The 13363-nt window shown below is 39.0% G+C and overlaps 1 pseudogene across 1 annotated transcript; it reads left to right on the forward strand.

Moving 5' to 3' along the window:
- On the forward strand, positions 1-1611 carry LOC110263380 (uncharacterized; annotated as a pseudogene). The gene is made up of 5 exons (XR_002348914.2): positions 1-284; positions 540-690; positions 776-1042; positions 1129-1203; positions 1384-1611. The product of XR_002348914.2 is annotated as an uncharacterized LOC110263380 (transcript).
- The last annotated feature ends 11752 nt before the right edge of the window (positions 1612-13363 follow it).

Consider the following 13363-nt stretch of genomic DNA (forward strand, 5'->3'; position numbering starts at 1 on the left):
TTCCAAATGAAACACGAGCTTCTTCTTCTCTCCGTAGCACGAGCTACTTTTCTCTCCGTGGCTACTTCTGCTTCTTCCGCCGCTGCCGCCGTTGCGTCGCCCAATCTCTCTCTGTCATCCCTTGCGTCGCACGAGATCCCTCCGCCGCCGCTCTCATCGCTTCTACTCCATCGTCGCAGAGCTCTCTCTGTTGCCGCTCTCATCGCATCTGCTCCCTCTGGCGCCTCTTCCATCTAATCTCAACTCGCTCTTTCAGTTCTTCTCGTAACCATCTCAAATTTCAGGTATATATATATATATATATATCCTAATTTTGTGATTCTGTTCTTCGTGATAAATCTTAGGGCTCAATTTTTCTGCGCCAATTTTAGGTTTATCGTTCTTTGCTTTTGTGCTTCATTTGAATCTGCGGGTTTACTCTGATTTTGATGAATTATATTCTGCAATCGAAGCTTTTTTGACGTAAAATTCATGGTAGGCCATTGCTTTCTATAGTTTTAACTTTCATAGTTTGATATTGATTTTGATGAATTTTGCAGGTTTTCTCTGAAGAAAGGTGGAAGGGATGGTGATGATGGTACTGAAGAAGTGACTGTTTTAATGTTGGTAGAGAAGTCCACGCTTCAAAGGGCTTCATTGGTAGAGAAGTCCAGGCAGAAGCCACCAGAGAGGATGAGGGTTTTATCTGATGTACGTTGTTATTCTAAATTTTAAGTGATGTGGTTACACTGCTTATGCCTTGGTTAAGGAAGCTTATTAAATATTGTTTTGTTAGGCACTAAAAACCAGTAACTATGGTTCTGAACCTATGCTTCAAAATTGTGGAATTTCTATAAGCACCGGCTTTACTCAAGTGGATGGTCATGTTCTGCCTTCACCAAGGGTATTTAATATTTTTTTTGTCATTGTGCTCTTGAAACTTGTTTATTGTGTGTTGCCTTGTTGTTCTATTTGAACTTGGTGACATGAGGTTTTCTTAATTATGACTTGGAAGGTCCCTGAAGAATATAGTACTAAATTTGATAGATCTTCTATTTTGAAGGTATAAAATTCTAATTCTTCCTCATATTAATCATCTAAATGTTAGTAGTTATTAACACATAAATTTTCTTGTTGAACTGGTGGCAGAGATGTAGTTCTAATGCAAACTTCTGGAACAACAAATGGGAGAGGGGGGGGGGGGGCACGGTTTGGTTCGAGTTGGTTAGAGCGATGGATGAAAGAAAGAGAAAACAGAGATGACGATGAGGAGAAGACGAGTGACACGATTTTGGAAGTAGACACATGGAAACCGCCACTAAGGTCATTGAAAGGAAAAGAAGAAGTGTGTTCAAGAACTGCCGATAACAGCCTGCAAACATTATTGTCTTCGTCATCATCTAGGAGGCACGGTGCTCCTTCCATGGCTATGCAAGGCACCCCAACTACATGTCCAACACGCACTCTTCTAGAGCTAAGGTTAGATCGCAGAGTGCACCAAGATAGAGACTTGATTATGATAGATATGGATACGCTTGTTCCAATAATACTCTTCTTCATTATCATTCACATTTGAGGAGTAAGGTGTCAAGTAGTCGTTTCAATAGAATTGGGGTTACCAATTTAAGGTGACATTGCTTGCATGCATGTCTTTGAATATATCTTTATGCACACTAAATAATAATATTCATTATCAATGCTTTTGTAATTTCTCATCAAGCTATATATAGTAACGGACTAAGCTGTCTTGTCTACAACTATTCCTCTTAGCAAAAAGGTACATTGCTAGCTACTCTCAAATTTCATGTATAAATTCTTGCCTATATTGTAACACCCTAATTAGCTTAAGCTTTACCTCGCGTCGTAAAGCAAAGGTTAGAGAGAGAGAGAGAGAGAGAGAGAGAGAGAGAGAGAGAGAGAGAGAGAGAGAGAGAGAGAGAGAGAGTAGTATAATCTAGAAGCCCGATGAAAGATATAGCTCCAAAAACAGGATTTAAAAAGCGCAAAACGTACTAACGAAGCTGCTAACTTAAGGCACAAGAAATAATTACAATATAACAAAATATTATAGTCTAATGTCATAAGAATCTAGCCACGGCTCGCGGAGTTTAAGTCGACTAGCCATATACAGACCATACTTAGAAATAGACAGTAAAAACAGCTTATACAAGTTTTGTTTTCTCAGACACAAGTCTCTAGGCAAAACAAAATGCAAAAGTGAGAGACATATATAAAATAACCCAAAATGACTCAAAAGAAGTATCCGGATCCTCTGCTTCTGTCACCAACCAGACAACTCACCAAGGTGGGTTGCGACCTGCATCTGAAAAACACAACAGAAATATGGTATGAGAATCGAAGGTTCTCAGTATGGTAATAGTGCCCAGTGATGTAAGATATAAGACCCTGGGATGCCAAAGGCAATCCTAGACTTCATATCCATCACAAGATTCAATCTTAAAGCATACTAAAACCAGAAAGCATACTGACGAACAAGAGTTTTGCCAGTAAAGAATTTTATAAAAATAGTCGCGTTGTAGATATAGTCTCTAAACCAACAAAAATCTCTTCGTACAAACGTTTTGGTTGTCACAAGTAACAAACCCCTTTTAAAATTGATAACCGAGTATTTAAACCTCGGGTCGTCTTCTCAAGGAACTGCAGGGAAGTATGTTCTTATTATTGGTTATGAAGATTGTAGAATTGGGGTTTCAAGAATGAGGAACAAGTAATTTAATGACGAGTAAATTAAATGGCAATTAAAAATAGATAAATAACTGTAAAGCAAACTTTTGGTAAGGTATGAGAAATTAGAGGTCCTATCCTGGCTATCCTTATCAACGATGATAATAATTGAATCGTAATTCCACTTTGTTAGCCTTTACTAATATAAAGGAAGGTCAAGGAATTAATTGGTTTGATCTTCGGATCCTATTTATTTCCTAAGAAAAGATTGGGATTATTGAAGTTCAATTCAATTAACAAGATAACAATTATCAATCATGTTTGAGTTTGACAACTCCTGAGTTACTGATTTTTTAACCAAAACCAAAAGGGGGAAAGTAAATCTACTGGAATAAAAATATCTTCAGAGTAAAAGCAACAATAGCATAAATAAAAGAAATCAATATTAAACTGAAATACCTCAAATAACATTAATAAAAGAGTAATCTGTAACATGAAAGGATTCATAAAGTGACTTGCAAAAGTAAATAAAAGGAATATTGAACCTGATCAAAAGAGATAATCCTGAAAGTGAACAAAAAATCCTAAATCTAAATCCTAATCCTAAAGAGAGAGGAGAGAACCTCTCTCACAACTAAATCTAAATCATGGAAAGTAAAAATTGGTGAGCTCCCTTTTAATGTATGCATTCCTCCACTTTATAATCTCCAATCTGTGTTTTCTGCACTTGGATCTGGGCCAAAAGGGCTTCAGAAATTGCTGGGGGCGTATCCTGTAATTTCTGGTGCGTGGCCTCTGTCACGCGGTCGCGTCGGTCACGCGTCCGCGTCGTATGCGATTTGCTTAAGTCGCGCGGTCGCGTCAGTCATGCGGCCGCGTCGCTGCTTCTTTGCTCTTGGCACGCGATCGCGTCGTCCATGCGATCGCGTGGATGCCAGTTTCTTCAAGGACTCCATTTTGTGCTTTCCTTCCATTTTTGTATTTTTCCTTTTCTATCCTTTAAGTCATTCCTGCCTTAGAAGATCTGAAACTACTCAACACACTAATCACGGCATCGAATGGAAATAAAGATAATTAAAAATAATTAATTTTAAAGCATAGGAAACATGTTTTTCACATACATCACATAATAAGGAAGGAGAAGTAAAACCATGCAATTAATATGAATAAGTGGGTGAAGGATTGAATAAATCACTCAAATTAAGCACAAAATATATCATAAAATATGGGTTTATCAACCTCCCCACACTTAAACAATAGCATGTCCTCATGCTAAATCCAAGGTAAAGAGTAAGGTAAGGTTAAAGTGGTGGAATTTTATGCAATGCAACCTATTCTAAATGCAACTACCTAAATGAGTCATGCAATTCTAATTTATTCACTCATATATAAAGCTTACATGTAGTTAAATTAATTCACATTCTCAAGGAATCATATATATACATAGCCAACCCTTAAATAATAAAGCACTTTTGCAAATGAGATGGGAAAGAAAAAAATATTTTACAAACTTGCATAACAATTAGTAAATTAAGCATAGATATATGTTGATGAGTTATTGAACCCTCACTGGATTTTGTGTTTACTCTCTAGTCACTCAGTGTTTATTGGGTTAATCACTCTATTCTTCTTTTTATTCTTACTTTCTATAACTTTGTTCTTCATCTAACCAATCAACAATTATAGAATATAGTCATACCAAAAATCATGAGGTCTTAAATAAGGTTGTAATGGGGCCAAGGTAAGGTAAGGGTATATGTATAAGGTTAAGTGAGCTAATTAAGTGAATCCTTGATTAGTCTAAGATTTTACCTAACATACATACTTTCTAAATTAGAGCTTCTTCACCTCTTTTCCCTTTTTTTTTTCACTTTTGATGTTACATGCTCATGTCTTGATCTTTATTTTTATCCCATGTGCATTGTTTTTATTTTGCATTTTGGAGAATTCTTTTGTATCCCCCTTTATTCAAATGCTGAAAATTAAAATATTATAATATATATATATATATATATATATATATATTTTAATGCACATGGTAATTTAATTATTTTAATCTCACATGAGCATGTTTCCCAAAAATTTTATTTTGATTAATTTTATTTCTTTCAACTTCCTACCCTTTCTTTTTATCATCTATATTCCCAATAGGTTTCCCCACACTTAAACAATAAACAATTTCTATCTTAAGCTAGCCAAGGATTCAACTTGGGATTTTTATTTTGTTTTTCTACTTAAGGCTAGTAATGTGGTTATTAAAAAAAAGGGGGATTTAAAGGCTCAAGGGGGCTAACAAAGGTGATGTAAAAGGTAGGCTATTTTTGGGACAAGTGGGTTAAAATCAAATAATGGCCTCAATCACTTTCTTGGTATGTATCTATATTCTACAACTGGACATATAGATTAAAACAAAGTAAAGAACATCAGAATAAAAAGAAGCAAAACACACAGGGATGAAATTATGGTTTGAATGCAACCATACAATTAAGATCAAGACTCACAGGCTGTGTGTTCTCTAACTCAAACATCATATATCATTCATATATTTTATACAGGTTTAGTTAAAAATTCCCATTATTCTCATAAAAAAAATTATTTAGGGTGGCCTTTAAGGTTTTAATGTTTCTCCTTGATGAAATGTTGTTAGTTTAACTACATGATGTAATGCTACATATACAAGGTTCATGGATTTGATTCTGTTATGTTCAAGTTCCTAGCTTACTTCCTTTTTATATTTTCCAATTTAAACTAAGCTATCTTATGCTAAAAAGGGTAAACTATACTAATTAATCCACTAATAAGTTAGAATTGCAAACTAAACTAAATAACTAAAATATGAGCTAAAGATGCAAAATGCAGAAATAGAGTATAAATACATAAAAGTAGCAATGTGTAAATACTCAGAAAATAAAAATAAAAATAGAGAAAAAATACAGAAAAATATCCAAAATAAAAGAAAAAGGGTCTGTAGTGGTTCACCAAAATAATACGCCAGAGATGGCGACCTCCCCACACTTAAAATGAAGCATCGTCCTTGATGCTCAATCAAGCAGGGTGTGAAGGGGTGTCATCACTGGAAAGGATGGTAGCTGGAGTCTCTGTGGTGGTGGGCTGAGGATATGGCTGCTGTAGAGGAGGTGCTGACTGGATAGGAAGCTCAGGATCTGCAGCCTGGATCTGATGTGGGATCTCTGCCTGTGGTGTAGCCTGCGCTGTGCCTGCCTGCTCTGTCTCTCTCTGGGGATGGGTCTCAGCCTCGGGATCATCCGCCTCCTCCTCAGATGCCTCGGATGGTGTGTCAGGCTCGGAGGGGATGTCGCCAGAGCGTATCATCAGCTTCAGGTGCTCATAGCGTCGCTTGTTGCGACGCTCCATCTGGTCAAGCCGTCGAAACAGGCGGTGCACTAGATGATAGATGGGCTCTGGGGCAGGTGGAGGTGCAGTGGTGGTGGAAGGTGTAGCTGTAGAGGAAGAGGAAGAGGGAAGAAGAAGAAAGAGGGGAAGAATGGGGGAGGGGGTGGTGCGGCGGCGGAGTCTGGGTGGTTAACGGGGGACGGCGGTGGTCAGAGATGGTGGTTGGGTGGTGGTTGGGATCGGAGAGGAAGAGAGGGAGGAGAAGAGGTTTGGGGGGGGGGGCTGTGCGAATGTAGGGTTCGCGTGGCTGGGGGGTTTAGTATTTTTAAATCCACGCGATCACGTGGAGCACGCGGTCGCGTGGTTGGGGTGAAATGGGGCTGACGCAATCGCGTGGGTTGCGCGATCGCATGGAATGGGTAGAAGGAGGGGATGACGCGATCGCATGGGGCATGCGATCGCATCGCTGGAAATTGTGCTAAACGCACGACTCCAGCGTCGTTTCAGCGCAACTCTCTGTCTCCTTTTGGGATTTGTGCAATCCATGCGACGCGATCGCGTCGCTCACGCAGTCGCGTGGGATTGGTTGTGTGCAAGTAATGCGATCGCATGGGGCATGCAATCGCGTGGGTCATTTGTGTGAAACGCACAATGGCCGTACGATTCCAGCCCAACTTTCTGGACGTTGGATCCTTACGCCGATTTCCATGTCACACGGTCGCGTGGATGACGCGGTCGCGTGGATAATGTTTTACGCCATTCAACGTGATTGCATGGATGATGCGGTCGTGCGAATCTCTCTCTCTGTTTTTTTATGCAAAATGCAGAATGCAATATGCAGAATGCAGTGCTTAATGTGAATGCTATACATGATTCCAGGTTCAATAAAATAAAATAAAATTCAAAAACAAACAAAACTAAAAAAAAATTAAAATTGCAAAAGGAACGATCATACCATGGTGGGTTGTCTCCCACCTAGCACTTTTAGTTAAAGTCCTTAAGTTGGACATTGGAAGAGCTTCCTGCAATGGCGGCTTATGCTTAAATTCATCCAGAAATCTCCACCAATGCTTGGAATGCCAATAGCCTCCGGGGTCCCAAACTACGCATGTAAAGCTTCTGAGCAGCTTCAAACAGAGTCTCAGGCTCCCGGGGTGACGAATGTTAGAATAGAATCCATGATCCCAAGCCTTGTTTTTAAATCCGCCTCCATCTTGATCCATATTTTTCCATCCGGGCGGTTTAGAAAGTAGATTCTCACCATAGTGACCAAACATTTTCCGAGATCCATTCAATTGAGCTTGATACCAATCCGTGCACTTCAAGTTGAAGCGTGGAACCTTATTGAACCTTGTGCACCAGCTCTGAGCACGAGCCATTTCCCTCTTACTCTTAAAGCCGCAGAGAGCTATAAGCTGGCCATTTGTTTCAAACAAACCGTATTCAAGTGAAAAAGTGAAGTTAAAGGTTAAGGATTGTACCCACTTGAAGCTTGTATTGGGTGGTAATGGCCTTGGGGTAGGTTTTTCTGGTGGTTCTGTAAGTTTTACTCCCTTGTGCTCTTCTGTGAATTCCTCTACTTCTTTGCAAGAATCTTCAAATGCATCTGTGTCCTGGTCAAAGTCTTCTATGTCTTCCTAATCACTCGAGTCATAGATTGGAGGTTGAGAGAAATCTACCTCTGCATCATCTTCGTATTCATTTGGGGAAGATTCTTCGATCTCAGAGAATTCACTTGCGGATGCAAGTTCATTACTAAGAGAGCTTGACTTGTGACTATCATTATCAAGGGAATTTGTGTCCTGGGTTATTCCGTCTAGTTCTTCATAAACGACTTGCCTTGGGATTGTGAATTGTCCTCCTTAGCATCAACTGTAACGTCCTTGACGGAGTTCTCCTCAGCTCTGGATTCCCATGGAGGTTCAGCGTCTCCTAGATCTTCAACCAACTCTTCTTCTTGTACAATGATAGCTTCTTCTACTTGTTCTAGTACGAATTCATGCTCTGTCTTGTCCACTGGAGTTTCTAATATTTCCTTCATGCTACGCTCTTCATTAGATTGTCCACATGGGGCTGTGGTTGGTCCTTGAATGTTCGCGCGTCTAGAAGCTAATTGAATTACTGCTTGCTCCAGTTGCCGAATGGTTGTTTGAAGTTTATTTACTGTTTCCTTGAGGCGAACTTCTGATTCTCTGGGTGATGGATTTGGACATGAAACATAGGGAAGTGGTGGTGCTTGGGAGTGATTGGATTGGAATTGGGGTAGGAAAGGATCATACGGTGGTGAATGGTGAAAAGAAGCTTGTGAGTGTGGTGGTTCGAGGTTATGTTGAGAGGATGGTCTATAGGCATGGGGTAGGGCTTGTTGGTAGTTACAAGGTTGTCCACCATATCTATCAGCTGGGTATGCATTGTAGAATGGTCGTTGTCCATGATATCTTGGAGGGTGTTGTTGCCTGAAGGGTTGATTAGATCCTCTTGGCTCCATCCATCCTTGATTGGTTTGACCTTGATGCATATTCCTGCTGTAACTTCTATTTCCTTCAACAAAGTTAGAGCCAAACTCAAAGCGAGAGGGGTGAAAGTCCATAGTAGCAAATAAAATTAAAAAGGAAAAACAAAAATAAATAAACAAGTAAAAGAAAAAAAATATTTACAATAACCAATAATAAGGCACACGTTAGCAGTTCCCCGGCAACGGCGCCATTTTGACGAACAAGATTTTTGCCAGTAAAGAATTTTATAAAAATAGTCGCGTTGTAGATATAGTCTCTAAACCAACAAAAATCTCTTCGTACAAACGTTTTGGTTGTCACAAGTAACAAACCCCTTTTAAAATTGATAACCGAGTATTTAAACCTCGGGTCGTCTTCTCAAGGAACTGCAGGAAAGTATGTTCTTATTATTGGTTATGAAGATTGTAGAATTGGGGTTTCAAGAATGAGGAACAAGTAATTTAATGACGAGTAAATTAAATGGCAATTAAAAATAGATAAATAACTGTAAAGTAAACTTTTGGTAAGGTATGAGAAATTAGAGGTCCTATCCTGGCTATCCTTATCAACGATGATAATAATTGAATCGTAATTCCACTTCGTTAGCCTTTACTAATATAAAGGAAGGTCAAGGGATTAATTGGTTTGATCTTCGGATCCTATTTATTTCCTAAGAAAAGATTGGGATTATTGAAGTTCAATTCAATTAACAAGATAACAATTATCAATCATGTTTGAGTTTGACAACTCCTGAGTTACTGATTTTTTAACCAAAACCAAAAGGGGGAAAGTAAATCTACTGGAATAAAAATATCTTCAGAGTAAAAGCAACAATAGCATAAATAAAAGAAATCAATATTAAACTGAAATACCTCAAATAACATTAATAAAAGAGTAATCTGTAACATGAAAGGATTCATAAAGTGACTTGCAAAAGTAAATAAAAGGAATATTGAACCTGATCAAAAGAGATAATCCTGAAAGTGAACAAAAAATCCTAAATCTAAATCCTAATCCTAAAGAGAGAGGAGAGAACCTCTCTCACAACTAAATCTAAATCATGGAAAGTAAAAATTGGCGAGCTCCCTTTTAATGTATGCATTCCTCCATTTTATAACCTCCAATCTGTGTTTTCTGCACTTGGATCTGGGCCAAAAGGGCTTCAGAAATCGCTGGGGGCGTATCCTGTAATTTCTGGTGCGTGGCCTCTGTCACGCGTCCACGTGGGTCACGCGATCGCGTCATCTGGAGTTTTTCTTGTCACGCGGTCGCGTCGGTCACGCTCCCGCGTCATATGCGAGTTGCTCAAGTCACGCGGTTGCGTCAGTCATGCGGCCGCGTCGCTGCTTCTTTGCTCTTGGCACGCGATCGCGTCGTCCATGCGATCGCGTGGATGCCAGTTTCTTCAAGGACTCCGTTTTGTGCTTTCCTTCCATTTTTGTATGTTTCCTTTTCCATCCTTTAAGTCATTCCTGCCTTAGAAGATCTGAAACTACTCAACACACTAATCACGGCATCGAATGGAAATAAAGGTAATTAAAAATAATTAATTTTAAAGCATAGGAAACATGTTTTTCACATACATCACATAATAAGGAAGGAAAAGTAAAACCATGCAATTAATATGAATAAGTGGGTGAAGGATTGGATAAATCACTCAAATTAAGCACAAAATATATCATAAAATATGGGTTTATCACATACATATATAACTCTTATCATAAATAAATAGGGTATTCTATCTTAAGGGAGATCTATTCTAACCAAACACCGCTGTCCCACAGCCTTCACCAACCTATCCTCCATGCGATTCCATCGCCACCGCCTTCCGAACCTCCTCAATCCCAGTAGAAAACACAGTTAATATACAATGCAAGTAAAGCACAAGTATTGGCATGTAAGGCAAATAATTCAAATAGTAATTAGGCATATTATACAATTAGGCAATCCATCACAAGTAGTCAAAGCATACAAACAGATAAAAAATGCACATGATGAATGCCTGTCCTATTGGCTGTGATATCACATTGTCGGTTCAACTGCCAACCCGACACATTTCCATGGAGATGTCGCCCTTCGGGATCATCATATGGGAACCCCCGAAATATAGTTCTCGGATCACTGTCTAGGGTTTTGTGCTTGCACGCTCTATTGATCCGAAGGGATGCGAGCGGGATACTCTTGCCACCGACCTCGCATCTCAACGCAAGCGGGACGAACCACCGCCCTTACGCCACCGCCGCTACCTCGACAGGCGGGATCCAACCACACGTCCCTGCCAGGCACTTAGCGTCTCATAATCTCAATATAAAATAGTAGTACAATGGTTTTTCAGAAAAAATTTTCAATATATCAGTGATTCCTCATCACCCCTTCGAGTCCTCGACTCATCTCAACCACTGTCAATTCATATTCTTATTTTGAACTCAATAGTTCTGCAAATATCATCTCATACATCAACCATTCATCACATACCATCAAGCCATCCTTAGCGCACCCGAAACCTAGGCCTCCATCTTCTAATTTTTCCAAATAATATCATTTAAAGCCAATAAATTCTTTCCCATGTCTTAAATATTCAAAACTAGGTCCAATAGTCCTAAAATGGTGTTAGAGAAGCTTGCAACCTTGTTGGGAAGGTAGAATAGTTGAAAACAAACAAAAATTTGAGAAATAAGGCGTGTGCGTACGCACAGAGGTATGCGTGCGCACGCCCAGGAAGATTTTGAAGGTGTGTGTGCGCATAGGTACTAAAATTTGTAAAGTCTGTTCACTCGCACAGGGTGTGCTAGCGCCCCCAACAGACGAGCCTTCTCGACTTGTGCATGCGCACAGGGTTGTGCGTACGTATAGGTCGCAATTCTTCATTGATGTGTGCGCGCACAAGCTGTGCTAACGCTGAAGTAGAGAGCCTTTTCCTGCCTGTGCGTACGCACAGGTACGTGCATCCGCACAGAGTAAGATATTCACAGGATTGTACGTGCGCACATATCAGAAATCCTGAAATTTTGCAACTTTGCATAATTTCATATTTTTAACACCAACTTTGAATGATCATAACTTCCTCTACAAAATTCCAAATTTCACAAACTTTATATCGATTTGAAGGGTTTGCAAAGATATTTAATTCTAGATAAGTTTCATCAGATTTTGAAAACCGAGACAAAAGTTATGATCAGACAAAATTCACCAAAAATTCACTTTTACCAACTGTTCCCAAATTACCAATTTTTCCAACTTTCATATCTCAAACCAACCAAAACGATACCAAACCATTCCAAACTCTAATTTTTATCAAATATCACCCTTTATATCACAACACACCAAACTTATCATATTTCCATTCACACCTCATCATCTTCAACATCAACATCAATATATCACATCTTTACAACCACACTACCAAATCATCAATTTCAACATCACTTATATCATCACCATACCTTTTCAATTTACACAATCAATCATCATGATCATATTACCATCATTCATCATAATCAAACTCAACAATCATTAATTCATCATAAATCACCACATACAATCATTTAACAACTCAATAACCATTTAAATTCAAACCTATCCTATGGGTCACTAGCCTAAGTGTCCATGAATATTATATACTACATAGAGGAAACTGAAATCATACCTTGGCCGATTCCCTATATGCATCAAAACAAAAAATGAGCACAAGAAAGCTCTCAACTCCAAACCAAGCTTTCAATCCTACTTCAACAAGCACCAATATGCTCCAATAGCTCCCAAACTCACAATAATCAAGCTATATACATATAAATCACCACAAATCAACCTAGAGTTCAACATAAACATAATCTCATAAAGGTTCAAGAGCTCTTACCTTTCTCAATAGCTTTGGAAGCCAAAACCCAATGCTAAGCCGAAATTTTAAGGAGAAGAGCTGAGAGAATTTCGAGCTTTTCTTACCAGTTTCTCATATGAGTTTTGTAGAGCTCTTCACAAGAAACGCGTAGCCGCTGACGACATGCAAATCGGAGTACCGTAGCTCGAGATATCGCGAAGAGAAGAGAGGTGTGAATAGTGTTATCTTCTTCCTCTTCTTCCCTCCCTCAATTCTGATGTGTGTGTGTGTTTATGAGGTGAGGGTTCATTAATGAACCCTTATATATGTTGGACTTGGCCCAATTTGGGCTCGGTCTAATCCGTTAACATTTTTTGCCCGTTTGACCCAACTTCGGGCCAAACCTTTAAAATTAACGTCCGATTTTCCATTTCTAATGTTTTTCTAAGGTTTTTGACTGTTTCCACTTTTTCTCGCACAACACCGGGCAGACTTGAACAGGTTCAACCGGTTCAACTGTCGGTTTGCGGTTTTTCACGGTTTTTCGCAGAAACCACATTTTCTAACTCAGAAAGACCCACTGAGTCCAAAAATCACCTTTAAATCCTCAAATTCTCTCTCTAACTTTTCGGAATAAAATTTGGGCAATATAATCACTTAATTAGCTGGTTGATTAGTTGCGGTTCTTACATATATCATCTGTGCTTGACCTGATTCTTGGATGTGATTTTATTGAGAAGCATAAGTGCTTGAACTCCTATGTTAAAATTTTTTGAATGAACCTGTAGGTTTTCAGCTTTGCCATCTAGTTTGCAGTTCTGTATACTGTATTTCTTAGTGTTTTAAGCTTGTAGCTCAATCTGAAACATATCCATTATTTGATTTTTTTTCATTAGTTTCCCAAAAATTCAACCTTTTTTCTTTATGAAATCCTTTTTTCTCAGTCTCTCATTAGCGGTTACCAACCCCCCAAAAAAGAAAAAAAGAAAGTTGCTGAAGTTGCAATGATTTGAAGAAGGGTTATCAATCATAG

Source organism: Arachis ipaensis, chromosome B6 (genome assembly GCF_059453495.1).
Source record: "Arachis ipaensis isolate K30076 ecotype BB chromosome B6, ASM5945349v1, whole genome shotgun sequence".
In the NCBI taxonomy this organism is placed as follows: Eukaryota; Viridiplantae; Streptophyta; class Magnoliopsida; order Fabales; family Fabaceae; genus Arachis; species Arachis ipaensis.